This window comes from Capra hircus, chromosome 8 (assembly GCF_001704415.2).
Source record: "Capra hircus breed San Clemente chromosome 8, ASM170441v1, whole genome shotgun sequence".
In the NCBI taxonomy this organism is placed as follows: Eukaryota; Metazoa; Chordata; class Mammalia; order Artiodactyla; family Bovidae; genus Capra; species Capra hircus.
The window spans coordinates 35859844-35886499 of record NC_030815.1 but is presented as its reverse complement, the minus strand read 5'-3'; the positions used below and the strand labels follow the sequence as shown (position 1 = coordinate 35886499).

At 38.6% G+C, this 26656-nt stretch overlaps 1 protein-coding gene across 34 annotated transcripts in view; it reads right to left on the bottom strand.

Moving 5' to 3' along the window:
- PTPRD (protein tyrosine phosphatase, receptor type D) overlaps window positions 1-26377 on the bottom strand; it is a 573002-nt gene extending 546625 nt beyond the window's left edge. For 17 of the 34 annotated variants that reach the window (XM_018051982.1, XM_018051975.1, XM_018051983.1 and 14 more), the window contains exon 1: window positions 26078-26376. The gene's annotated coding sequence lies outside the window, so the exon portion shown is untranslated. Of the gene's footprint in view, window positions 1-26077 lie in introns of all 34 variants that reach the window. The other 17 variants (XM_018051997.1, XM_018052000.1, XM_018052001.1 and 14 more) reach the window with 2 other exon arrangements.

Below are 26656 nucleotides of genomic sequence, written 5' to 3'. Positions count from 1 at the left end.
TAAAACAAAGATCCAATGTGTCTCTCCCCCATCTACAGCCCTCCTTTCTATAGTGTCCCACTGTGCACTAAATGAAATCCAATCTTCCCACCAAGGCCTGCAGACCCTGAGCCACCAGACCTCCTGACCAGCTCCCTCCAATCTTAATCAGTTTCTCTACAAGTCCAACAGCCTCTAGCCCAGCTGGTTTCCTTTCAGTTCATCAAACAGCTATTAATATTTCCTGCCTCTTGTCCTTTATATACACTGATAGTACTCTCTATCCATATCCAGCTGATTACTTCTCAACCTTCAGATCTGCTCACATATTGCTTCTAAAAAGAGTTTACAAGACCAAGATTCTAAGGCGGCAGGCAACACTTTATTTTTCTTTCTTGTCAAAGGCATTAAGCAGTTTATAATTGTATGTTGTTAAGTTCTCCAATGGAAAGAATAGTATCTGCTTAGATCACTAGTAAATCTTCAGTACTTAGTGTCAGTCAGTTCAGTCGCACAGTCGTGTACGACTCTTTGTGACCCCACAGACTGCAGCATGCCAGGCTTTCCTGCCCACCACCAACTCCCGGATATTGCTCAAATTCACGTACATCAAGTCAGTGACGCCATCCAACCATCTCATCCTCTGTCGTCCCCTTCTCCTCCCACCTTCAATCTTCCCCAGCATCAGGGTCTTCTCCAAGGAGTCAGTTCTTTGCATCAGGTGGCCAAAGTACTGGAGCTTCAGCTTTAGCATCAGTTCTTCCAATGTATATTCAGGGTTGATATCCTTTAGGATGGACTGGTTTGATGTCCCTGCACTCCATGGGACTCTCAAGAGTCTCCTCCAACACCATAGTTCAAAAGCATCAATTCTTCAGTGCTCAGCTTTCTTTATAGTCCAACTCTCACATTCATACATGACTACTGGAAAAACCATAGCTTTGACTAGACGGACCTTTGTTGGCAAAGTAATGTCTCTAGCATAGTGCCTATGATATATAGAAGGCATTCTAATAAATAGAAATATTAGAATTCAAAGCCTTCCTTTGAGACAGAGGGAAAGGGGCAGGGCACAACCATTAGCCGCTGTGCTGAGTTGCTCAGTCATGTCCAGCTCTTTGCAACCCCACATACTGTAGCCTGCCAGGCTGCTCTGTCCGTGGGGATTCTCTCCAGGCAAGAATACTGGAGTGGGTGGCCATGTCTTCCTCCAGGGGATCTTCCCAACCCAGGGATTGAACCCAGGTCTCCCACATCGCAGGTGGATTCTCTACCATCTGAGCCACCAGGGAAGCCCATTAGCCACTGAGGGTCTGACAAAAACTGGTTATAATCCATTAGTTCCAAGATGACAGAAGACTGGACTTACAGCAGACCTTGAACCTCATTACAGATTCACTGTAATACATCAGCATGCTACACGACACTCCCACAGGGGCCATGACAGTTCTGAGGCAAACCACAAAAGACCAAAAGGTGGCCAATGACCCAGTTCCTGGAAATGTCTGCCCCTCCACCAAAATGGCTGGAATAACCCACCCACCTGTTGACCTGCGAAATTACCTAGTCCATAAGAACTAATCCCCCCCTATTTTTGGGGACCTTTGCTTGGCAGCCTATTCCAGAGACTCACCTAAGACCCAGAACATGATCATCCTCCTGTAACGGCATAATCTGGTCCCTGACTACCACTCCCAACTCTCCAACCCCTACTCCCCTTCCCATCATACCTTTCAAAGACTTGAGGGTGACCCAAGGAACACGCCTGCTGGGCATGTGCTGCTCCTTCTCCCTGGAATCCTCTTTTTCTCCTTGTTTAAACTGGTAGATTTCTGCTCACTCCTGGGATCCAATTCTGAGATCTTCAGAGAGTACTCTCTGTACTTCTCTCAGAGTGTACAGAGAGAAGATCTCAGAATTGTATCATCTCCAATTTATATTTCAATTCCCAAAGCTCAGCACACTCTATGGTAAAGGAATAAATGAATCAACCCACCAATCTATTTGGTACTCAAGGAATTTTACTTTCCTGCCACAAAAAGTCACCAAATTCCTATCCCCCCCCCAACCCTAGACTTTGCAACGTAAATCAAATTACCGTTTACATCTCAAAACAGAGCACACCTTTGACAGACAGGATACTTATCATGTCCCTTCACTCAAAAATGTACTCATTCTCTAGAGGTTATTAAAATTTTTGAATTAACTAAATATGGTTCTAAACCAGTTAAGCCAAATACCTAGATGAACTTGAATAGGATCCATTTAAAATAATGGGCCTGAAATTAGGTAGAAGAGTTTCTTTTTCGGAAAGCTACATTTTCATAATTATTAGTGTAATACCTCAAAGTACATTTCATTAGTACTTATCGCCACCCTAAAAATAATAATAAGATGATAAGATATTTAATAATGTGGTGGGCACTGAGATCTATTTTGCCAGCAACTCCATTATCTAAAAAGGAAGCAAACCCTATGAAAGTCTGTTGTTTACATAATTGCAGGTGATGAATTTCATGCAATGATTATGAAACACACAGGACCTGGAATGGAATCACTTCCATCTGCAAAAGACTGATATTCAATACTTTTAAACTGGTGACATTTAACATGAGCATGTTAGTAGTACTATAGAACAATCAAATATCCAAAGCCACTAAAGAATATACAGAGTTGTTAAAGAATTGGTAACAATTTCTATGGAAGTTGCAGAATTCGTTGTCAAAAGTGAGATGGTAACAGAGGTTATTACTGTCCATAAATTTTTAAAACCATAAAACATAAAACATCAAGGATATGTTTGTTGGGTTCACTGTAAATCTTTAACATTTGCAACAGGATACAATGAAGTCATATAACATTTCTGAAATGCTACACTCAAGTAAACTGAAATAACTCAAGACATGAGAAATTTGTTAGTATTTCAGAATAACTCAGGGCGTTTTCATCTTTAGAGCACATGTCGGCAAGGGTATTCCATATAATGTAGCACTTGCAAAAAAAAAAAAAAAAAAACAAATATTCTTAGAAAGACTCTACCACACTATACTGACAACACCATATGTCCTGCGCACCCTTTTTACATTTACTGTTGAGCGCTTACCAAGTTGAATAAATACTTACAGTGTGTCATGTAAGATAGGAGGAGAAACCACAAGGTAAGTAAAGTTTGCTCAAATTTTTAAAAACTGCACACTAAATCCCTTAAAATGTAGACTCAAAGTCCTGAATCAGACATCTCCAAATACAAACAAAAAAGAATTCATACAAGATACGTCTTTTTCATCCAAGTTAGAATGAATTTGATGATTCTGAAAACACTCTGCTATTCATCTCAACAGTGAATTACTTTTATGAGTCAACGGTATTGTAAACACTGCAAAACCTGAGAGAGTTTCACACAGCAAAGATCATTTACATATACTAATTTGGCAAAAACTGCTTTCCAAATCACAATGTTTTACAAAAGCCATATTCTACTTTTCCTTTAGTGCTTTTTTGACAGTTGGAAATGGGTACAAGTTGTAATTTACTTGCATCCGTTTCCTACTTTAGTAGTGTCCAGTAAAATCATTCAAACAGCATGACAGATAAAAGGCAATACTGAAAAGTGTTTCCAGTCTTCTGAGAGCTATAATGTGCACTGAATGCAAATGGTAACTGATGATTAAAAAATATATATGATATATACTTATATATATAATATATACATATGCCTGATGAGTACTAAGACAGTGTCTCAATGTATTTAAGGATCCTGTAATATTAATGTTACGTAAAATTGTGTGCATTGATCTAGTAATCCCCAACGCTCCTAATCTGACTTTAATTTACCTTAATGGAGGATTGCTTTGGGAAAAATCCTGCAAGACAGTGAAATCTGATGACGGGTAGTCATTTGTTTTCATAGTCATGAAAGCAGAACCACACAAAAAAAATGTGTTTTTCATTAAAAACATTCCACAATTTGAAAATTATGGGGGAAATAGGCAATGAATCACAAGGAAAAGAGAAAGTCAATTATGGCGATTACCAAAACAGCCACACAACATTTCAGAAATGCCTGACTGAACAGGGTCACAATACACTTGGAGTTATGTGAAACAGAAAATTAACCAGTGTTTGCGCCCAGTGTGTGTGTTTTGTTAACAAAGTGATTTTGATTGAGTTTATGGTCACATTGCAGGATCACAAGACTTCACAAAGAGGATTACTTTAAATATGAAATCTTTCAACTGTAAAAGTAATCATGTCTAAAGGAGGTTGGATATTAAATATTTCTCTAAATTGGAGTTATCTCTCTTTTTCTTTTCCAGGTTGCCTGAGGCTTCATTTTTTCCATGAACTGAATAACTACACATACCCTGCAAAGAACAGAAAATAATATCTTAAATGAAAAGAAATGCAACCCTTCACGTCATATTGGTACTCTCATAAATTTAATAGCCACTGTTCATTATACAGAGAGCTACATAACAAAAAGACATTTTCTTTCCTATTCTAACTTTGCACAAGAAAAAAATAATCAGTAGTACAACTGACCTGATATAATCTCTGTGGGCCCTAAAAATCTTAACAGTGGTAACATATCCAATTCATCTAGAGGCCACAGCCACACAGCTAATAGTGAGAAGAAAAAATAATAACAATCAAGGTTTAAAGGTTAAGATAAGATGTTTACAGCTTTTCTGACTTACTGTCTAAGAAGACTTCGCTAAAATTTAATCTTATTGGATGGTACTCCAAGAGGTGCTTATCATGGATTTGAACATGTGACCTTTGAAATTTTGCAGAATGTCTGAGCCTAGCTACTTGTGGTAATCTACAAGCCTTACATACATGAAGTGACAGGCAAAAAGATGGAGACAGAATTGGGTCCAGTGAGTATAAATGTATTTTAATTTATTCATTTATCACCTTAGTAGGTCTTACGTAAGAATTCTCATTATCCTCTAGATTCTGTAAAAAAATTTCAAATAAGCATGGTGAAAGTGAAAGCGTTAGTTGCTCAGTTGTGTTCGACTCTTTGCAACCCCATGGACTGTGGCCCACCAGGCTCCTCTGTCCATGGAATTCTCCAGGCAAGAATGCTGGAGTGGGTATCCACTCCCTTCTCCAGTGGATCTTTCTGACCCAGGGATCAAACCTGGGTCTCCTGCACTGCAGACAGATTCTTTACATCTGAGCCTCCAGGAAAGCCCATTAGCATAGCAATTATAGCTAATAATACTGCATCAGATAGTTCAATGTTCCTAAGAAAGCAGATCTTAAACGCTCTTACCACAATAAAGAAACAGTAATTAGGTGATAGGATGGAAGGGTTGGAGAAGGAAATGGCAACCCACTCCAATACTCCTGGCTGGAGAATCCCACAGACAGAAGATCCTGGCCAGCCACAGTCCATGGGGTTGCAAAGGGTCAGACACGACTGAGTGACTAACACTATGACAGGATATAATTTTTATATCCAGAATCTTATAAGAAATTTAATAAGTTTGCAAAATATTTTTGTTAAACATCTCACCACCTTTTATAATTTTTTCTCATTTGTTTCAGAAATAATATTAATAACTGCTTATACACCTAAGTTCTAAAGTTTTTACACAGAGGGCAACAGCAGCAAAAGTAATAATAATTGTACCATCAATACTAATAAAAATGGCTCTATTTACTGAAAACTCCACGTGTCAGAGCACACTATTCATTAAATGCATTATCTCATTTAATGTTCACAGCAATATTAGGAGGGAAGCAGGTGTTCCTGTCTTTCCTACTTTAGAGATAAGAAAAAGGGGATCAAAGAGGCTATTACACAGCAGGAATTTAAACTCCAGTCCATGTAGAGAAGATACAATGAGCTAAGATCTGCAAAATCAAAGATTTCTAACACACACACACCTTCGAGCGTTCCCTCTAGAGCTTTGGACAAGACATTGAAACTTTCCATTTTTCAGATTTTTTGCTATATAAAATAAAGGCAGAAAAGAAAGTGAATACAGAATTGCTTTATAGCAGGCAGCTTGGTAACTCCTGAATTTATGGGGCAGGGGCAGGGGTGGGTAGGGGTGCGGGGGCGTTATTCAAAGCAAATAACAGCTCAGAGCAAAGCTGGTACTTTTGCCTAAAGGGGTGAGCACGACTGAACTGAGGAATCCAACTGCGTGGAAAGGGCCAAGTTGATACTATCTAAGTTTTGAAAGGACCTGCAGGTTACAGTGAGTTAATCAGGAAAGGCAGTGGTCTAGGCAAATACTCAATCGGGGGCCAGTGCTGCAGACCCACAGAGTCAGCAAAGCAGAGCTGAAGTGTAGGGTGGGTGGGGGGACCGGATGGCCTTGGCCCTTCTGTGCATAGACATGCCCCAGAATCTTGTCACCAGCTGGAGCAGGGGTGAAATCAGAGAGCAAAGAAGGACCTGGCGCTTCACTGGAGGTCTGGGGGCACAGAGAATCCGGTAAGTCCAGAACTGTAGCCTCCATAAACAGATCTAAGAATAAAATTTGCTTTCCAAAAGAGCTGAGGAATGCCATCCCAGCAAAGGCCTGTCTCAGGATACTGCATTCACTAGTCTCTCTGCCTACCTTCTTTCCCAGAAAGTCACCTTCTCAGATACCCACCTTCATTAAAAGAGCCCTGTTCCCACCTCTCCCCACACACAGTCACTTATATCCCTTCCAAGCTGTTGTCTTCATAGCACTTAATCACTATCTCATTTATTTTACACACTCTTGTCTGTTTATTGCGATTGATTATTCCCTACTGGAATAAAAGCTCCCTAAGAAAATAATCTCATCTTTGTTGATGCCTACTGTATCTACAATGCCTAGATCCATGTCTGGGACACAGTAGGAACTCAATAAGTAGTTATCTACTTAATACAAAGATAAATTTCAAAGCAACATTGTTCAAATGCCATTCTTCGTTTGCTAGAGTTTGGGGTTTTATGGGCTGCTACATGTTCTATGATATACATTAAGAGATGGCTAAATTGGTAAATAAAAATAAATATAATCAAAGTTAGTGACCTTGAAACTTGTGAATTAATTCAGGCGTAAATACTGCTCAAAATGCAGAACTTGAATGTTTTGATAGTTTAATAGGATACTGACAAAGCAAACTACAAGATATGCTCTATTTCACAAAGAAAGGGAGCCCTTGGCACATCTCTAAAAGACCAGAGTTACTGGTTAATCACTAAAAACCCATACTTCTCATGGACTGTTTTCTTTCTTTGGTTAAAAATAAAAAGGTCTTTAATGTTAGGACATCTACAAAACAACTGATATGTACCACGTGCATATGTGCTAAGTTGCTTCAGTCGTGTCTGACTCTGTGCGACCCTACAGACTGTAGCCCACCAGGCTCCTATCCATGGGATTCTCCAGGTGGCAAGAATACTGGAATGGGTTGCCATATCCTCCCTCCAGGGGATCTTCCTGACCAGGGATCAAACCCACCTCTCTTACATCCCTTACACTGGCAGGCAGGTTCTTCACCACTAGCACCATCTGGGAAGCCCGATATGTACCACAGATATAATAAAAATGTTGCCTTATAAAAATACAGAAATTAACTTTCAAATTCTCATCTTTTATATACAATTCTTAAAATAATTTTAGGTCCTAAGTGCAGAATTTTAATATGCTGTTTTTCTTCTAACCATAAAAAAAACTAACTGAAACAAGATTTTGAAATCATGAAAATTGAATTTGAAGTCAAAATAGGAATTTTCTAGGTAGACAATTATCCAGTATCTAACTTTAAAATGAAACAAGACTGTACCATTTAAACCAAAAGTAGTTTTATTTATTTGCTTTCTTATTTTGTTGTGAGGTTGTAAAGAGAAATAAGAAATTTCAAACTATAGTTAAACATTTGACTACAATTAAATTATATATTATACATATACACACATGCATGTATATAAATATGTGTATATATATAATATTACCATGTCTCAGAACATAAGTAATTTGCATGATATTATGTCAATTCTGATTTAAGGTTTCTTGGTTTTTAACTCAAAATTTTAGGGTCAATTAAAGTTCATTGTAAAAAATAAATCAGAGAAATTAACAAAGAATAATCTATAAGATAAACACAAGGGGTAAGGGTTCAGTCCAACCAACCATAATAGCAGGAAAAACCCACAGTAACTGAAGGACTATTATAACTGACTCAGTCATGGACCTACAGAAAAATAAAACTGAATGAGCAAACCAGAGATAAGCCTTGAAATATCAACGGTTTCAGATTATTTTAAGGAACACTGCAAACTGAGGAAGGAAGGAATGTTTAGTTTGAGGATAAGTAACTGGCAATTTTTTTAAAATCTTGCCCTATATTACAACTATTTGTCCCTTACAGATGATTTGAACGTAAGATTATTAAACTACATTCCTCCCTTTGAAAACATCCAGGTACTATGAGCTACTTGGAAATGTCTCACTTTTAAAATCAACTAATAAGATCCTTTTGAAATTCAACTCAAAATTAACTCATGCAGATCTTTTTACTGAGCACAACACTTTTCTCTAATAAATTGCTTGAGACTAAAAAGATACCATTTATATACAGCGACAGAAAACACTGATGAAAAACTGGCCATTTAACTCGACATCTTTAAAAAAAATCTGTACACATATAACTTTACATTGGAAATTTATAACATGCTCTACTTACACTTTTTTCTAGCAAAGCAGCACTTGCTTTGTGAGCTAGAATTAAACATGATTATATAAATAATAATCATTTAATACTTTCAAGTACTTTACCACTTATATAGGAAATCATGTAATTAAAGAACAAATACCAAGTAGCAACAAAGAGAATAAAACACCAGAAAAACAAGATGAAAATCTCAGGAAAAGAGAGAAGTCTCCACTTCTGTCCAAGAAGTACACTTCTTGTACAAGGAATAACAACACAGAAAAAGATCAACTATTTTGACTATATAACGTTAGAAATAAAATTCCATATGTAAATCAATTACTAAAGTAAGATCAATAAACATGCTCAAGACACACTTGTTACAAACATGACAAAGAGTTAAAATGCCTAATATATAAAGAATGTGAACTAATGAACAAAAATTCTTAGGCAAAGGAAATGTACAGATACTTCATATAACAGGAATAATTACTTGCAAACAAACATTAGGGAGAAAGCATCACTTCCATAATTAAAGAAATTCATATTAAGACAATGAAGCAATGCTTTGCTTTTTAAATCAACAGAATCTAGATGAAAATTTTTAAACTGACCAACTGGAAGAAAGAAACTCAGTAATTACTGGTAGCATTATTAGCACATACATCTTTTCTGGAACACAACCTGGTGAAATGTTTCAAAAGACATAAAAATGTTCATGTTCTTTGACCTAAGGATACCACTTTATGTGTCAATACTAAAAGAAATAATGCAAAATACAGAAAAACCTATCCTGATTAAAATGTTCCTCAAAACGTTGCATTTGGAATAGTGAGGAAAAGGTGGCGAAAAGAACAGAAACAATGGCTACTGACAGGAAAATAGATAAATCTAGTCAACAAATTATTGGGTAGCCATTAAAGATGACAATCATGATGAGGCAAGTTGAAAATATATATATATATTTATTTATGCCAAAATAACTCACAAAGTGCTAAAAAAAAAAACAAGCTCACCATACAGTATGAAGGTCTAGAAATTTTTCTCAAGTCAGAACAGTGGGTTGTTTTCAAGTGATGGGATTATTAGCGACTTTTTTTAGTTCACATCTAACTTTCCTATAATGAGGTTATACTACTGTTACGACTTAAAATAGACAAATAAAAGTCAGCATATAGAAATGTGTAAACAATACCACTTGACCGCTGTATTAGAGTAAAATATTAGAAAAACTACTTTGGGTTCATGCTCTCTTTCAAATTGCTTCACTGTAACCCAATAAAAAAGTAAGAAAGACTTTTCCTAGTCTGCTATTTGTCAAACATACCCAAGTAGAATGTTCCATATGTCTGTGCTTTTCCGTTCTCTACTCTGAGTGTGAGCTCAATATTTAATTCAGTAAGGCTAGAATTACATACATTTAACATACTAAAACATAAACTACACATTTCTGAAACCTAATAATAACCATCCTTAATTTTTTTCAGATAATTAAACAACTGAAAATGATAAATTGGCCCTTTAACAGACTTAGCAACCCTTTGGCACCAAGTACATCAATTAACTACAGTACCATATCAGACCAATATTGTATCTCCTACAGTGCACGTAACAATATGAACAAGAGACTCCATCATGTCACCTGAACTGAGAGTTCTTACGATCCTTTCTGTAATGACAAATATAAGTTCTACGTTATTACCTGTGTCCCACAACTGCCATGTGGTGGGGCTGAGGATTTAGAATATTAAATCTCTCTGGGGTGAGAATGTGTGGCTGTTTCATACAGCTTCTACCCAATCCTAATAGTCCTGTGATCATCAAGGTTTAGATCTGTAATTACAAGAGGACCCTGATTTTCACCTCAGTTACTGATAGAGACAGTCCGTATAATCACAATAAAAAGCCAAGACTTGAAAAATGAGACGCTGCAAGAGGTCAGTGTCCCCAGGCTCCAATGGATTAATTGGCTCAGAGTGCTTGGAGCCCCTGCACTTTCCCATTTTGTTATGGGGGCTGAGGATGCGTGAAGAAGAAACACTTCCATCCTTGCCAGGAACCCTCTTTGCTAAGGAAATTTAAAATAATAACAAATCTGCTAGAAATAGAAACAAGCTTTATTTTTTTTAATGGACAAATTTTCTGGGGAGAGTGGTGGCAGACTCAGTCCATGGTTCTGAACCAACACCAGAACACCCTCGGCACTTCATGTGTGCAGTTCCCTGCCTCTTCATAGCTTTCTCAAAGCTACAAGCATCACCTAATACATAGTCGATTGTATTCTTAATCAACTGTCTTTAAAAACGCTCATCCCTCAGAAGCCTGTTTTTGTTCATTTTGATTATAAAAACTGGAGGTACACGGGGACAGTCTCAGAACTGATTAAGACTCCAACAACAACAATAACAACAAAAACCTACACCTAGCTGCTGCTACATACTTTCCAAAGCATACTGAAAACAAAACAATTCCTCGATATAACTGTAGTTATAGTCGACATTTTGCAATTCAAAAACAATATAAAAAGGCTACCTGAAAAAGACAAATGCAGCAACTAACATTATCAGAGACTTTTAGACTGCAAGGAGATCAAACCAGTCAATCATAAGGAAATCAACCCTGAATATTCACTGGAAGGACTGATGCTGAAGCTGAAACTCCATTACTTCGGCCACCTGATGTGAAGAGTACAGTGATCAGAAAAGACCCTGATGCTGGAAAAGATTGAAGGCAAGAGGAGAAGGAGGCGACAGAGGACGAAATGATTGGAGGGCATCACCGACTCAATGGCTATGAGTTTGAGCAAGCTCCAGAGATAGTGGACAGGGGAGCCTGGCGTGCTGCAGTCCTTGGGCTCGCAAAGAATCGGACGTGACTTAGCAACTGAACAAAATTACCAGACATGCTGATGCTCTCCATGGGAAGTGATAGTGACTCAGGATGTGAAAGGAGAAGAGAACAATCGGAACAATCACCTCAGGTTCCATGACCAAGAGAGAAGCCAGTTAGGAGAAAGCAGGGCTCTGTTCCCAGAATTGTTTCAAAGTCCTTCCGCTTTCATCCCTCCTCCTTCCCCTGGCTGCTCTAGGACAGCTCTCCAGAAACCTGAAGTGGAGCCTTTAACCCTTGCCTCAGTGGCAGGAAATGAGTGGAGAGATGCGAGGTAGCAGATAAAGTACGGCTTAATTCTGCCTCCACTGCCCTGCCTCTCATCCCCACGGGACTGTCAGGGGTGAGTCTGGAGGTGCTCATCTGCCTCCACATTTCTTTCAATGACTTGTAACAGGTTGCAGTGATATGTGTCTGTCAGCATTAATTACATGTGACACTGGATTGGCCCGATCCCTGACGAAATTCCAGAGTGTATAATAAAGCAAAAGGACAGTAGGAAATATGGGCAAGTAGGAACAATGACTAGAGAAGGCTCCATAATGCTTTTGCCTCGCCAGGTTTTCCGTCAAGCTGCCCTCCTGATCAGCCCTGGCCAACCTAACAATACACACATTTGCTCTACTCTGCATATGAGGCTTTAAGATGTCAGATTTATGGGTCTGCTGACAACAGCCCGTCTACACCAGCTGCCCCATTCAAAGCATCCCCATTCGTTCTCATAGCATCCTGTTTGAATGCTAACTGTATGATCACCTACAGCCCTTCAGTGAAAAGTAGCTGCAGACAGACAAAAAAATCACTTGGAAAACAACAGAAAAGACTCACTAAGAAGAAACCTGAGACGTGATGTGGCAGAACTGATAAAACTGAATTTGTTTCCATATGTGACTTCCATAGAAGCGTATTTCTCCACATTGGACAAATACAAAAATCAGAGAGTATGCATATATGTCATTAGACAAAAAGCACAGAATCGGCTATTAATTCACTTCCCTTGAGGATTATTTCTGAGACACAGTATCTTTCACTTACATCTGACAAGTAGATTCTTTGCTTGTAAGATCAATGGGTATTCTCAGTATACAAATGCCTTATCTTTACTACATATGTAACCTTGAAAATATCACAAGGCGTCTCAGAACCATCAGGCAGCTCAGTACTGTCCAAACCAACTTTGTGCAACAGAATGTTCTGTCTATACTATTCTATACAACAGCTCCTACCTACATGTAGCTATTGACCACTTGAAACACAGCTACTACAACTAAGTTTTTCATTATACTTAATTTTAATTAAGATGGAGATTTGTTTCCTGATGATTAAAAAATATACAGCATAAAGATCTGTCTCTTGTTCTTCCCTTGAGTCTTTTTTGACAAAAAGCAGTAGGTCTCTCATCAAAGCAGATGCTGTCTGATGCAAAACCTTCCTTCATCTGAGAACCAGCAACACGTCAGACAGAACCCCATTTCTTGCAGTATATGAGGGACAGCATTAACTACAAACAAATTCACTTGGGTTCTAGAGACCAAGCCAGAAAGGTTAGCTGGGACAGCGAAGTCTCCTCAACATAACGTTTAAACTAACATCCTTTCTAGCACCCTTGGAAGATTTCCCACTCACTCTCTGAGAAATGGCTATCTTTATGACCAAGAGGCTACTGTGGTCCATTTTACAGACAAAAATGGGTTTAGTTCTCATCACAAGATATGAAAACATAATGTAATGTGTCACTCTGGTACCTAAAAAATCCAAAAGGAAAAAATAGAGTCCTATGTTTAAAATATTTAGAAAATCATTTATGTACCCTTTGGCTATCAGTGATACCATGTTCATGTAGGTTTGTGGATGCCAGCTTTTATTCATTTGTTTATTTCATTATTTTTCTCAATTCTAGTTGCAAAGAATGTTACTACTATAAAATCCTACCATATCATGTGCATCTTTTCTTCCAAATGATGAAAACTACTGTGAAAAACAACACAAACAAAAATGGTAGCTGGCCTTTTAAAAACATTAATTTAAAAATATTATTCACCTCTACACTACTTTTACTTAGTACAGTTTTTTCCCATTACTACCAATAGTCACTACGTGGATAGTTTGTTACACTCCTTAAGGGGCTCTATTATTTTTTAAATGCTCTAAAATAAAATATCCTTCAGAAGGAGGCTAAGAAGATGCATATTTTTAAAAATTTTTCATAGAAACTAACCATCTATACAATAATCCATTGTCTGCTCTACCAAGGTGATTTATTAAGGATAATGAAGCATATGATTTAATAGCTGCCACAAATTCTTTCTCAAGTAAGATGGGTATAAATAATACAAAAAGATGGTCCAAAAATAGCCAAATCCTAACCTAAGAACTACTCTATATGCTGGATCACAGGAAATTAGATGAGCTCAATTAACTATGGGGCCAAGTGAAGGGTGGTTAGGCAATCAAGGCTCTAACCACCTCCTCTTATTCTAGCAATTATTATTAGTATTACTGAGTGAAACCTGTAAGCTTTCCTGTCATGGTAATCTGAGTAGCTTTTTTTCCCACATGGCAACATAGTGTTAGTCGTGTCTAACTCCTTGTGATCCCAAGGACTGTAACCTGCCAGGTTCTTCTGTCCAATTGCCATTCTCCACGCAAGAATACTGAAGTGGGTAGCTATTCCTTTCAGACTCCAATTAGAAATGTACATTATGCTAGAATTAATTTTCCAAAATCTTAAGAATTCAGATCTCTGCCTATCTGTCGGTACAAATTGTACCTGGCAGCATTTGGCTCATCCTTACATTCCCACAGTGCCTTGCATTTAGGAAAGATAAATGTACGATCCTTTAAAGAATAAACACAAAAATGGGAGAGCAGGTAAGTGTATAAAATGAGATTTCTAAGACCCTTACCGGACAAAATTGCATTTCATATCCCTGTGACACCTGGTTCTAACACTTATCACTCAAACTTTTGAGTTCTTCTGATGGCCAGTTGCCAAGAAGTCACTTCCTTTGGTGACAAAGCTCTCCTTAGGCCAGTTTCCTATAAAGCATGGGGGAAAAAAACCCCACAAAATGATAGTCAATGTTTAAATACAAGTGTCCAAACATCAGCTCCTGTTTGCAAGTTGACATACTCCTCTCCCAGCTCTCTTTGTTTAATATTGAAGTCTTTGCAGGGCATTATGAAATCAGTGAGGCGAAATTTCTAACAGGAAATAGAAGCAGTCATACAAGCCAGCTGCTTGGCCTAAAAAGATTGTCTGGCTGTGCCTTACAGACATGGCACAGACATTCATTGATAAGCTGGCACAGCTAGTCCTGTCCCCATGCCACCCAGGGAACCCATCTAAAATAAGATTAGAGGTTGCAAATCCTAGTGTTCATATAATACTGGGCAGTGGAAAATTTCCATGGCTCAACATAAACAAGGGGCCTACGTGTGAGACATATGTCACCTTCTGAAAAATGTCTGCTTCACCGGGAGCATTCAGCACCAGCATATTTCCACACTGCAGTGCCTACTGCTCCTGCTTGTCCAAGCCGGGCTTGCCAGAACTGAGATCAATTTTATTAGATACCATTAGTCTCTGTTAGGGCGGTCATTTGAATAACAACAGATTGGCAAGTATAAAACTAAGGCACCTGTTGTACATTTGGCAGCCTCATTGAGGCCCCTTAAAAGGAAAACAAATACAAGCTACAATGATGCCAGGCAATGGCTTTTGGTTCAATAATGACCATGTGTCAGAATTAAGTGCATCTGGGAATTCCTACCACAGCCAGATGTAAAGGCAGATTTGTCTTGTCTAGTGGCATATGAGGAGATACACTCGGTATACACAGATTTAGCTTTGTCTTGGTTTGGTAGGGAGCTAGGTAAGCGGAAGTTAGCTCAAGTAAAATAAAATTAATTACTTGAGAGCAACTGACAATATAATCATAACTGGTAAAGTTAAACATTAAACATATGGGTTGTAAGATCTGGGCTATGAGCTAAATGACCTCTGCTTTTTCTAGGCACATGAATTTTTTCACAAATTACTCAGTAACAATATGACAATATTACCAGGACACTGAGTCAGGCGGCCATGGGTTAGGTGTTAGAAATGCAATGGGAGAAAGGATTTAGGCTTTGGCTTTGAGGAATTTGTAATGAATCAGGCCATTAACAAGCAATTACAATGCATTATGAAAAGATGCCATATGTAAAAGGCATTTGCTTCTCTAAGTGCTGAAAGAAAGGGTATCCAGGTTTGTCAGGATAAGACTTCCTGGAAGAGTTTTCAGCTCAGCTAAGCCCTGAAGGAAGAGGGGAATCAGGCAAAGATGGAAGCAGAAAGGAGTTTCCAGGAAAGGGAGAAAGCATGCTCAGAATTATACACAGAAGAGTCAAAGTAGCACATCAGGGAAACAGCAAATACTTTAGCATGGCTGGGCTGCAAGTGTGTTGGGGGTGAGGGAAAGGGGAACAGAAAAGACAATTAAGAGAATGGCAGAGTGGCAAGAGACAAGGAAGGGAGAAGGACATCAAGGGCCAAGTGACTTTTGCTGAGTATTACAAGCTTTACATAGAGCAGAAGGAGAGCCACTGGAGCATCTGAAGGAGAAGGGTGACATAATCAAATGTGAATTTCTTAATGAACATGCTGGCTACAGAGCACCAAAGCAACCACACTGAGACCCCAAGTAAACAGAGAGGTTGCAGTCTAGGCAAAAGAGGATGAAGGCCTTGCCAACAGACGCCAGCTAACATATTAAAAGGTAGTGAATAATTTGGCTGAAAGAAAGTTAACAGTTATTTTGGCATACTGGAGTAATAAGAGCTCATTTAAAGAAAACAAGTTTTAAATGATAAATTTAAAATCAAGATTTAAATAGCATATTTCCTAGTTTTTTTGATAAAAAGAGATCAGACTCAAGGTGAGTCTAGGCAAAAGTAAAACTCAGATTCGATTCAATTGCACTTAGCCAACCATTTCTTAAAGTAGTACCTGGGTATTTTTAACAATATTTATTGAACTTCTCACTCTTAATTTATAACCATTATCATCAAAAGACACTTATTATGAGCCTTATTATGGAAGAACCTTCACTACACAGTACTCAAACCTTCACTACACAGTCCACACAGCTCCAGGCTCCTAACAGGTTTTTGTTTATAGATTAACCCACAGGAAAACATGACTAAATAGGACAGAGGACAGTGCATGCATGTGATAGAGCTGGGCATTTCAGAAACCTGGGCAAAGAAGACTCTTAATTGTTGACATACTGTAAGAGCCATAAATGACCAAAGCATTTTTCATGTAACTTTATGTACTATGTCTGATTTAAAACTTCAGGGTGCCTTGTTGTCCGAGAAAAAAATAATTTTCCAAATCATCAAACAAATCCAACATCCTGTCTTGTATTATTATTTATAAGACCATAATTAACCAGAGATAGGTTATCTGTTACCTGATCCCTCCCCCACCAAAAAAGCTAAATTTTTATAAAGATGGGTTAAATGAGAAAAATGTTATAAAATCATCCATTACTGAACATGAAATTAACAGGTGAGTTGCAAAAAGAGTATTTTAGAAGACAGTATAACCGGCAAAATCTCCCAGATACAGTTGTGCAGGGTAAGCTGCCAGTAAACATAACACATACATATCAGTCACCTGGCATAATTCCATTTCTTTGACAGGAGGCTGTTCATCTGATATCTCTGCTCAATCTATAGTTCTCTTTGTAAAAATGCTTTTGATTCCCTACCTGTTGGGCAGCTATGAAAATGCACGCCTTTGTGATTTAAAAAAAAAACAAAACTGTTCTTGGTGGAAATATTTTATTTAACCACTTCTACTCCAGGACTATCCCAAGAGCTCAGGAAGTTGTGTGACTGGCCTGAAAGCATATAATTTTAGAGCTGAAAGGCAACTGCAGAAAAAAAAAAAAAGTTAACCAGTCCAAACCAAACAGTTTAAGTTCAAAAAAAAATTCAGTCCCAAGCAAAGAAAGAAACACAGAGACTCTTCAGAAACAATAATGAGAAAACCTACATAATGTTTAAGATTCTTCCTGAATTTGGTTAAGAAAGCACAGTGTTATCGTGCATATGTGCCTGGTATATATGAAGTAGTTTTTTTTTTTTAAAAATCCATATCATTCACAAGAATATATTGAGGGTTTAAGAGTGGAGTAGATAATATTTGGGATCATAACTTAAAATCTTGGCTTTAAGTTACATCTTTATTATATCTAGCTATGCAACCTTGGGCAAATACTTAACCCCTCAAGCTGTCTCTTCAATGTGCCTGCTAAGTCACTTCAGTCATGTCCAGCTCTTTATAATCTCATAGACTATGTAGCCCGTCGGACTCCTCTGTCCATGGGATTTTCCAGGCAAGAATACTAGAGTGGGTTGCCCTTTCCTCCTCCAGGGGATCATCCTGGCTCAGGGATCAAACCCACCTCTCTTAGTCCTCCTGCATTGGCAGGCAGGTTCTTTACCACCAGCACCGCCTGGGAATCCCTTCTTGAATAACTGATGATAATAAAAGCATTTGACTTACTTAGCGTTGTTTTAGACATTGAACATGACAGTGAAAATAATGTGCTATGCTGAATGCCTGGAACATGTTAAGTGCTCAGTAAATTTTAGCAACCATCACAATTATAACTTTATATACCAATCACTATTATTGTACTTATAAATAAAGAAAATAAAAAGAAATTAGTTTTCCACCTATCTCAATGTCCTGAGTATCACCAAAGGTTTCAACTGAATAATTATTCTTCACATTCATGATTTCAATTAAATTCTACTCAAAATAAATTCAAAGCAAAGAACATGTAGCACTTGAGAATCAGAAAATGAGAGAATAATTAGGATTTCAACAGCTCCAAGTTAGGACAGCTGGCGAGAAGAGAAAGGGGATTCTAAGAACAGCACTGGTAGAACCAAAAAGGTGCCTGAGGGCAGGGGCTCTGACACTGCAGCAGGTCAGAGCTCTTGAGGCTCCACAGAGAACAGAGGCTGGACACACAAGCTGGGATTAGACTGCAAAGGGCTTTGACTGCTATGCTGGGAATTCAGCACTTGAGGATGCAGAGTTGAAAGCCTTGAGTTTCAGAAAGCAAAAGTTTTTAGGAAGAACTGAAAAGGAGAAAAGAGAAAATAAGGTACCAAGAAAAAAGTATGGATGAAAGATTATATTTTAGGTTTATAAAATACAGAATGTGGGACAAAGGAGAGCTTTCTACTTCTCAACTATCTAACAAGCAGATTTTTAAAAAATCAGATCTGGAACCCGAGAGAGAAGTTATAAATTTTATTTTCAGAGTCATCTATCAGAAATTATTGCTTCTATGAGAAGCAGATAGGAATAGCTCATGAGACAGTATAGACAGTGATCTGAAGAGGGCCAGGGATAAAACAGTAAGAGTTTAGAATGGAGAAGGGACACAGAGGCCAAAAGTATACAATGAAGGGAAAGCAATGTTGAAGAAAGTGAGGATAAGAAAAAGGACTCAGAGACACCCTCCATCCATGAGATATTTCCAATGGAAGATGCTCCCCAAAATGCATCCCTCTAGTACAATATTATAACTCCTTTCTTTTTCCCCCAAGAAAAATGTGAAAATCATTAGTTAGCCATTAAGTGAATTTAGAATACTTAAGACATATCCAGTAGATTACTATTATTACCAATTAGCCTACTACTCCATTTAAATTAAGATATACAACAGAATTTATAAATAAGGATATAAAACCAAGTATCTAAAAATCACACACTGAATTATTTCAATCAGAAAAGTCAAAATGAGTAGCTATATTTTCTCTCTTAAAATCCTTTAACAGTTTGTTAATTAAGTTACTAGTATAAGCAGTTCAAATATGTGTTTGCAGGAAGGCTGGGGTCCACTTGTGCAGTAAGAAACCATTAGCTCATGCATGATATGTCTTTTCAGTTAGGGTGGAAGGAGACTGGAGGAAAAAAAATATTTTAAACTTTGCGAACAAATGTCTTTTGGGCCTATAATGGAACATTGGATCAGCATTTGATGTTTCTAGTCTAATTTAAATTGCACTGGCGGATTTTAGGGACAGACAGAAGGCAGTAAATTCCTATCCTCCATCAATACATTTGACCTCAGAGCAAACCCCACAACTGGCTACAGGCACCCACCATCCATCATTGCTCTTGAAACCTGATCTTTCATGGAAGGACAGCTGCGCTGGGCAAAGAGCTAAGGCGCTTTCTAAGATGCACCACCATTTAAAAAAAAAAAAAAAGGCAATTCTGTCGGTTCGGTGTTTTAATTAAAGGCTTTTCTAAACACTTCTTCCTCGAGACTTAGCTCGACATCAAATATGAAGAATCTATTAAGATATTTTTCACTTTTAAGCAAAATTCTCTCTTTGTACGTTGTAGGTAAAATCATTTCTAGCTTTTCCTTTAAAAGCTTTCAGAGATAAACAGCGTACTATGGCAGACTGATGTGTACAGACTTCAGAAACAGTGCTGGACAGGAAAAGGTAATTCTAGAATCTGTAGTAATTACACCATGTACACAACAGAGTGTACACGACTCATACCCAAGTCTTCATTTTCAAATCAGGAAGCAACAATTTATAGTAGATAAAGATAGCAGGACACTATCATACAAAATCGCATCATAGAATACAGCATGTCCATTACATCACTCCTGCATCCAGGAATTTTTTTAATTTAAAATACAAAATAAGGCAAATTCTTATCTAATTGTATCGTCATCACATCTATGGCTATTTTCTCCATGTTGTGATGGTGAAACAAGACCCTAAAATGTTATGTAATTTCTGCCAAGATTCCACAGAAAATAAGTGACAAAACTAAGGTATAAATTTAGTTTTTCTGGCATCAAATTTATGTTTTTTTTAACTGTAGTCAAAAAAAAAAAAAAGAAGCTGGTCCAGATTTTGCAACCTTTAGCATTATACACACTATACACCTACATGCTTAAACAAGATTAAATAACTTTTTCAATTATTAATAAAATCAGTATTAATATAAACCTTTTTGTTAATAAAAGGAATCCGCTTACTGAAGCTTAAAAAAGAAGTCACTTGTTACTTGGGACCGGATGATTAAAGATGACCATTTCATAGATCTGAAAGCGCACTTTCCCCTAGTCCCGAAGCAATACTGAGAAACACAATTTTCTAAATGCAATTCACAAATCTCAATTTAGTTAGCTACTGCTACATTAAAGAATATAGCTTGAGGACTGTGGAAAAAGACAATTAAGAATTTATAAATTCAATCAACCTCATGACACTGACAGTTACAATGGTTAAAGCCAGTAAACGGCAAAATGGTAAAGGTCACAAGGCTCCTGACATTGTTATCTGAATGTCAAAGTTAAGTCCTGCTGCTGGGCAGTGAATTCAAAGAACTAGGAGAAAACCCAGCCAGACAGCTGCTTTTGCTCTTCCATTTCATTATAAATGCTGAAGAAGCCAAAGGGGAGCCTGCCACCTAAGAGTGGCCATTTGCAAAGGAGAGCAGAACTTGCTTGCTGCAGGTAGGAACCACAAGGACTATTCAAGTGGTCTCGACACCGTCTGTGTATGGGTGCACCTGATCTGCTGCCTCACAGACAGAATCAGCCATCTTAGCTTTCTAAATTGGCATCTCTTTCATTTAATTTACTGATCCATGACATATATGGATTTGATTTAGGGGGCAGGAGAGGTCGAAAAGCCAAGAAAAAGTTCCATTTTGCTCTTTGTTTCTTGTAATTTTTTAAAAGTTATAGAGTAACTGACAAGTATTGATATGACCCTATTAAAGATGTCAGCATCAAACAGAAAACAATGAACAGAAAGAAATCAAATGTATTAGTTTCAGAGGAAGGAGGCAGGACATAGCAGGCTATTTCAGTTATTCTTTCTTCCCAACAAGTTGACAGTATAACCAGACACAATATTTAAGTTACCTTAATGTCTGTCTTAAGAATATCTTATAAATGTTAAGAAACTGCAAACTGCTGATTACATGAGAGCAAACAGGTGATTTATTAAATGGAAAATGAGGGGCACAGGCCTGACATGTAATTTTGTGAGTTACGTCTTTCAAGAATTCTATTTCATTAACGCCTCAGTCTTGCCCCACTGTCATGACTGTATTATTTAGGTTACATTAGGTCAGAGACCTCTATAATGCATGAGCATTTGCTCTTTAACCTCCCAAGACTTATGACGTAAAGAAAACAGTAAACTTTTACATCTGAGGCTACAATTTCATATAATGAACAATCAGTAGGCACAGACTACTTATTCTTTTAGCTATCTTTTTTAGGGGCTTGACTGTGGAGAGCTGGAAACACATTTTTATTTTTAAATAGGGGTGGGAGAATTTGGACACTATAAATTGTCAAAACAAATGCAAGCCACACGTGACATTTTAATAAGTGTTACCAGCTACTAATTAGAAGCAAATGAAATTATCCATACAGAACACATATCCCCAAACAAACCTATCCTTTGGTGGAAATGTCATTGTGCCATGATATTATGGAAGCTTAAACAAGGGATGTTTGTTGCAATGAAATTTACTGATAATTCCCTCCTAAGTAATCTTCCTCCACATTTTCAGGTTTCTTCTGTTGATGCGTTATATAGGAATCCTCAATCTTGTAGCTCACGGAAAAAAAACAACTCTTCTCTTTGCAAATCATTGATAATGTAAAAATTCTTTAAATGCTGATTTTGCTTGCAGCTGCAAGTTGTCTTTATGCCATCACAAGTAAGTAGCTTTCTTTAAAGATTTTTCCAAGAAATCAAACAGTACAAAGACCTGAAAAATAACTCCATAAGGCAAAAACACAGAGTAGGCCTTGCTTAAAATATAACTCATTTACTCAAACTAACCTTTTCAATCAAAAACTACTGGCCCTTTAAGAAAACAGGGGAAAAAAACAGTCTCTGAATATTCTGGAAAACTGAATAATTATATCTTTCTATTTAGCATTTCATATATTCATGTTTATAAAATGAATCCTAAAAGTGTACTTTGTGGCTTCTAAGTTGAATATATTACATTCAAGGTAAAGTTTATTTTCGTCAAGACCAGAAACTTTGGGAAAAGGGCACCCATGATCAAAGGTTAAAAGCATATTTAAAGATGTGAGCCTAAAAGTTTGATGCTCTCAGAATCATAAATTAGAGCATATGCATACTTCAACTCTCCGACTACCTACAAATACACACTGAAAGGGTATTTTTGAAGCCAAATCACCTTGAGAAATCCATCACTCCTGAAATGGCACTTTTAATACCTGATTGTGTTAATGAATTCTTATTTATCCATAGAATCCTTTTAAAAACAGAAGTGTTCAATGACTTGATAAATCAAGTTTGGTCTGAAGGAAATTCAATATGCAAATACTTACAATGTGCTCTTTTACAAATAGTCACCCTTGTCAGTTTGAAAAACTGAAAATCAACAGAAGAACAGTGTAAGTATACTTGACCTTATTGCCTAATGTCTATCAAGACTGCCACAGCTGGTCGATTTCAAATTTGTGAAACTGACACTTAAAAATGTACGGTGCATCCCCGGTGCAGGTCCCTCAAGTGCTGACTAAACTGTAGTCACAGCCTCAGATTCTCCTTCCACACAACTTGCACAGCACTTACAAAGCCAGTTTAATCACACCATCAATCTATGACTACACATTCCTTAAAGTAATTCTGTTTCCTTTCTCTTTTAACCTTACATTATGCAAATAACACCCTTTTCAGTCCAATCAGGAAAACTTAATGTTCCTACTTGTTTATCCTTGACATACACTGAGAACTTGGATCACATATGAATTTGCAGAAATACCTCTCCAATGTTCCACACACTCTCTGAAAAGTCATCCTTGCACCACCATAGTGTAATGCTCTAAACAATATTCTTGAAAAACCCTTCAATCAATGTCTATGACTAACATCAGAGCATGAGTTAATAGGTTAAAAAGACAAAACAAAAACACAGGGGACTGCCTACCTGATTCTTTTTAAATGCTTCTCTAGGAAGGGTTTGCTTATGCCATACCAGGCTATCTCCTGGATATAAGAACAGTTATACAGGCCCCTAGTGGTTTAGCAAATAGCAGCAGATGAGGGGATTCCAATTCTTAGTTCTGGACTTTGAGACATTCTGACTATAAATGAATGTCAATCTTAAAAGGAAAATCAAATCATTGTATTTAATACTTTAAGCAGTTTTGCTTTTCTGATTATCCACTGAAATACATACATACTAAATAGAGCACTGAATTTCATCACTTTAACAACTACAACTGCACTGATCTAGGAAGAATTTGTTACATAACCTCCACAATAAAATATTTAATTCATTCACCTCTTTGCATGTCATTACAAAAGTAATATATTACTCATACAATAAAATATATTCCAGAGACACTTTTCCTCTTTGAATCTTATTTCTATTATACTAGTATTACTGAGAGCTATAAGAACAGATTATTTCTACGTAAAGTGCTATTTAAAATGAAATATAGATACAAACTGAATGCCACTTTTAAAATAACAGAAATCTAAAATAAATGTGCTTCCCAACAAATAAAACCAATGTTTTATAAACAAAGCCAGTGATAAAACTTACGTTAGAGTGCACCTATTTTAAAAAATCTACAATTAATAACACCACTTAATCCTCATCCCCTAGCTGCCTTTCCTTTAAAAAAGAAAATTCTAGGCAGGCATTTTTACAGCTTTTAGCAATTTTTAACTGGACACAGTCTGACAGCTGAATTCATAGAACTGACCAGCTTGTCAATTTCACACTTTGAAAGTACAATAATAGCTGATAGCATGAGAGTGAATATAAGAAATCTGTCACAGAATTGCTAGCTCCATTGAAAAGCAAAGTATAGTATATACTCATGGGAGGTGGGAAGTAGGAAAATTTTCCTTCTATTGTCCATTTTGGAGATCTGTTTCAAGAATTCGGACATTGAGCACTGAAATTGTATTCTCTCTTTGCTAAGCTAATAACGTAACATCCATCTGTGGCATACAACAAAATGTTTTCTAAATACGTATAATATCTATTAAGCTTTGTCCTGGATATCATCATAATAACAACATGAGAATCTTTAAGTTGGTATCACTTAAATATTCCTTTAACTCAGAATATTTCAAATCTTGGCGGTAGATCACCCTGGTTTTACTCAAGTTGAGTGGTGACTGTGAACACTTTGAAACAGAAATAGAATAGCCAAAATGGTTAGAAGTATCAGTGGTTGGACTAACTCCCCATATGTGTGCTACAGGATGGTTGGAAAGAACACACCAAAAGGAAAGGTCCACGTTTGAAGCTCTAGAAGTCCAGCAGCGAATCTATCTCAAGTCACAAGCAGTCACTAGTCTCTGACAGGCTCAAAATGTATGTGCTCTTCTCTAAGTCACTGGTACTATGACTGTGGGCATGTAAAAAAAAAGGGGGGGGGGAGGACGGTGGAGAAAAAAAGTTTAAGAGAAAATTCTTGACTCCCTCAGGAATCTTCCTGGAGGTTTAAGGCATCCTACAAAGTGTAAGCTGTTCTGGAGATCACTGTTAGGAAACAGAGGAGACATCAGACAAGTGATGTACTGGAAAAGCTGGAAACAATACAAATGAATTGTGATCATCCAGGTTTTGGCTAATGGAACAATACTGGAGCACCCAATTAATGAAAGCCAAGCTCACGAGATTTTTTTTTTTTTGGAATCATAAGAAAAGTGACTTAATTTGTTAATGCTTCTAAAAGAAAATCAACCTCACACATAAACGATTCAAGTTTTCTACATGCCAGTGAGAAAGCTACAATAAATAGGAAAGCAAAGAACGTTTGGTTTGTTCTTGGTTTTCTTTTCAAATTGTTTCCTACAACTTGGACTTTGCATTATAAATTCGGCGTTACCTTCCCCATGGAATGAGCGTGTAAGAAGGGCAGATCGCCACAGCAAAACTACGAGCTTCGATCTTGCCACGGAAAGGTCTCCAAAACAGACCCCCTCCTCTTTGGCAGCAGCGTAGACTTTCATTCCTGCTATTTCTCCTTCTCCCCAGTAGTTCAGAGGAAAGAAAGGAAAAGAAATCGCCCCCTCTCCGAACCAGCCCTCCTTAACACAGTACTCACTGCCTCTTAAAAAAAAAAAAAAAAAAAAATTGCAGTGGCAGAATCTCTGGGTAGGGTCGTATTGCCCCGCCGCTCCACCATTTCCCCAATATTACGCCCACCCCAGGAGGAGAAAGCAGAGATGGCACAAACACACAGACTCAAACACCCTCATTCTCTAGAACTGCCACACTCCCAGGTCTGAGGTTTTAAGCGAGAAACGAACCGTGCAAGGGAGGACCTCTGCCCAAGGAGGTTCAGAAGAGCAAACTGTTCGCTCCAGTGCCGGGGCGCCGGGCTCGCAGACGCGGGAGAGTGTAGCTCCGGCCCCCGGAGCGCGGGCTGCGAGAGCCTGGCTCTGGCGAGCGCAGACCCGAGAGGACTCCGGGGGGCGGACCGGGTCAGCTCGGAGGACTCACCTGGTCATGTTGGCTCCGGGCAGCCGCCGCCACCGCCTCTCGCGCCGCCACCAGCACTTTCCTCCAGCGCCTTCGCCCCCCGCCACGGCCGCGCAGCCCGCGCCTGCCCCAGCCGCCGGAGTCCGGGCGGCCGATTTAATCCCGCGCAGCTGCGGCCCCCGCCGCGGGAGCACCCCCAGTGGCTGCCGCCGCCGCCGCCTCCGCCCGGTCCTCGCGCGGCCAGCCCAGTCCAGAGCGAGGAAGTGGAGGAGAGTCTGCGAGTGAGTCCAAAACCCCGAAATCCAGCATCCAGAGGAGCGCGTCCCCCCGCCCTCCCTCCACCCCTACCCCCTTCTTCTCCTCCTCCTCCTCCGCCTCCTCCTCCTCCTCTTCGCGGGCCGTCCTCCCGGCCCTTCTGAGCCCGCGGCTTCCGCGGCGGTTTCTCCTCCTCCCGCTCCTCCTGCTCGCCCTGCGCTCGCTCTCCGGCCGCCGCCGCCGCTGTGTGTCTCCTCCTCCTCCCGCTCCTCGACGCTCCGCCGCTCGCGGCTGGGGGGTCCGGGGCCGCGGAGCCTCTCCTCCGTCCGCCTCTCCTGTTTCCTC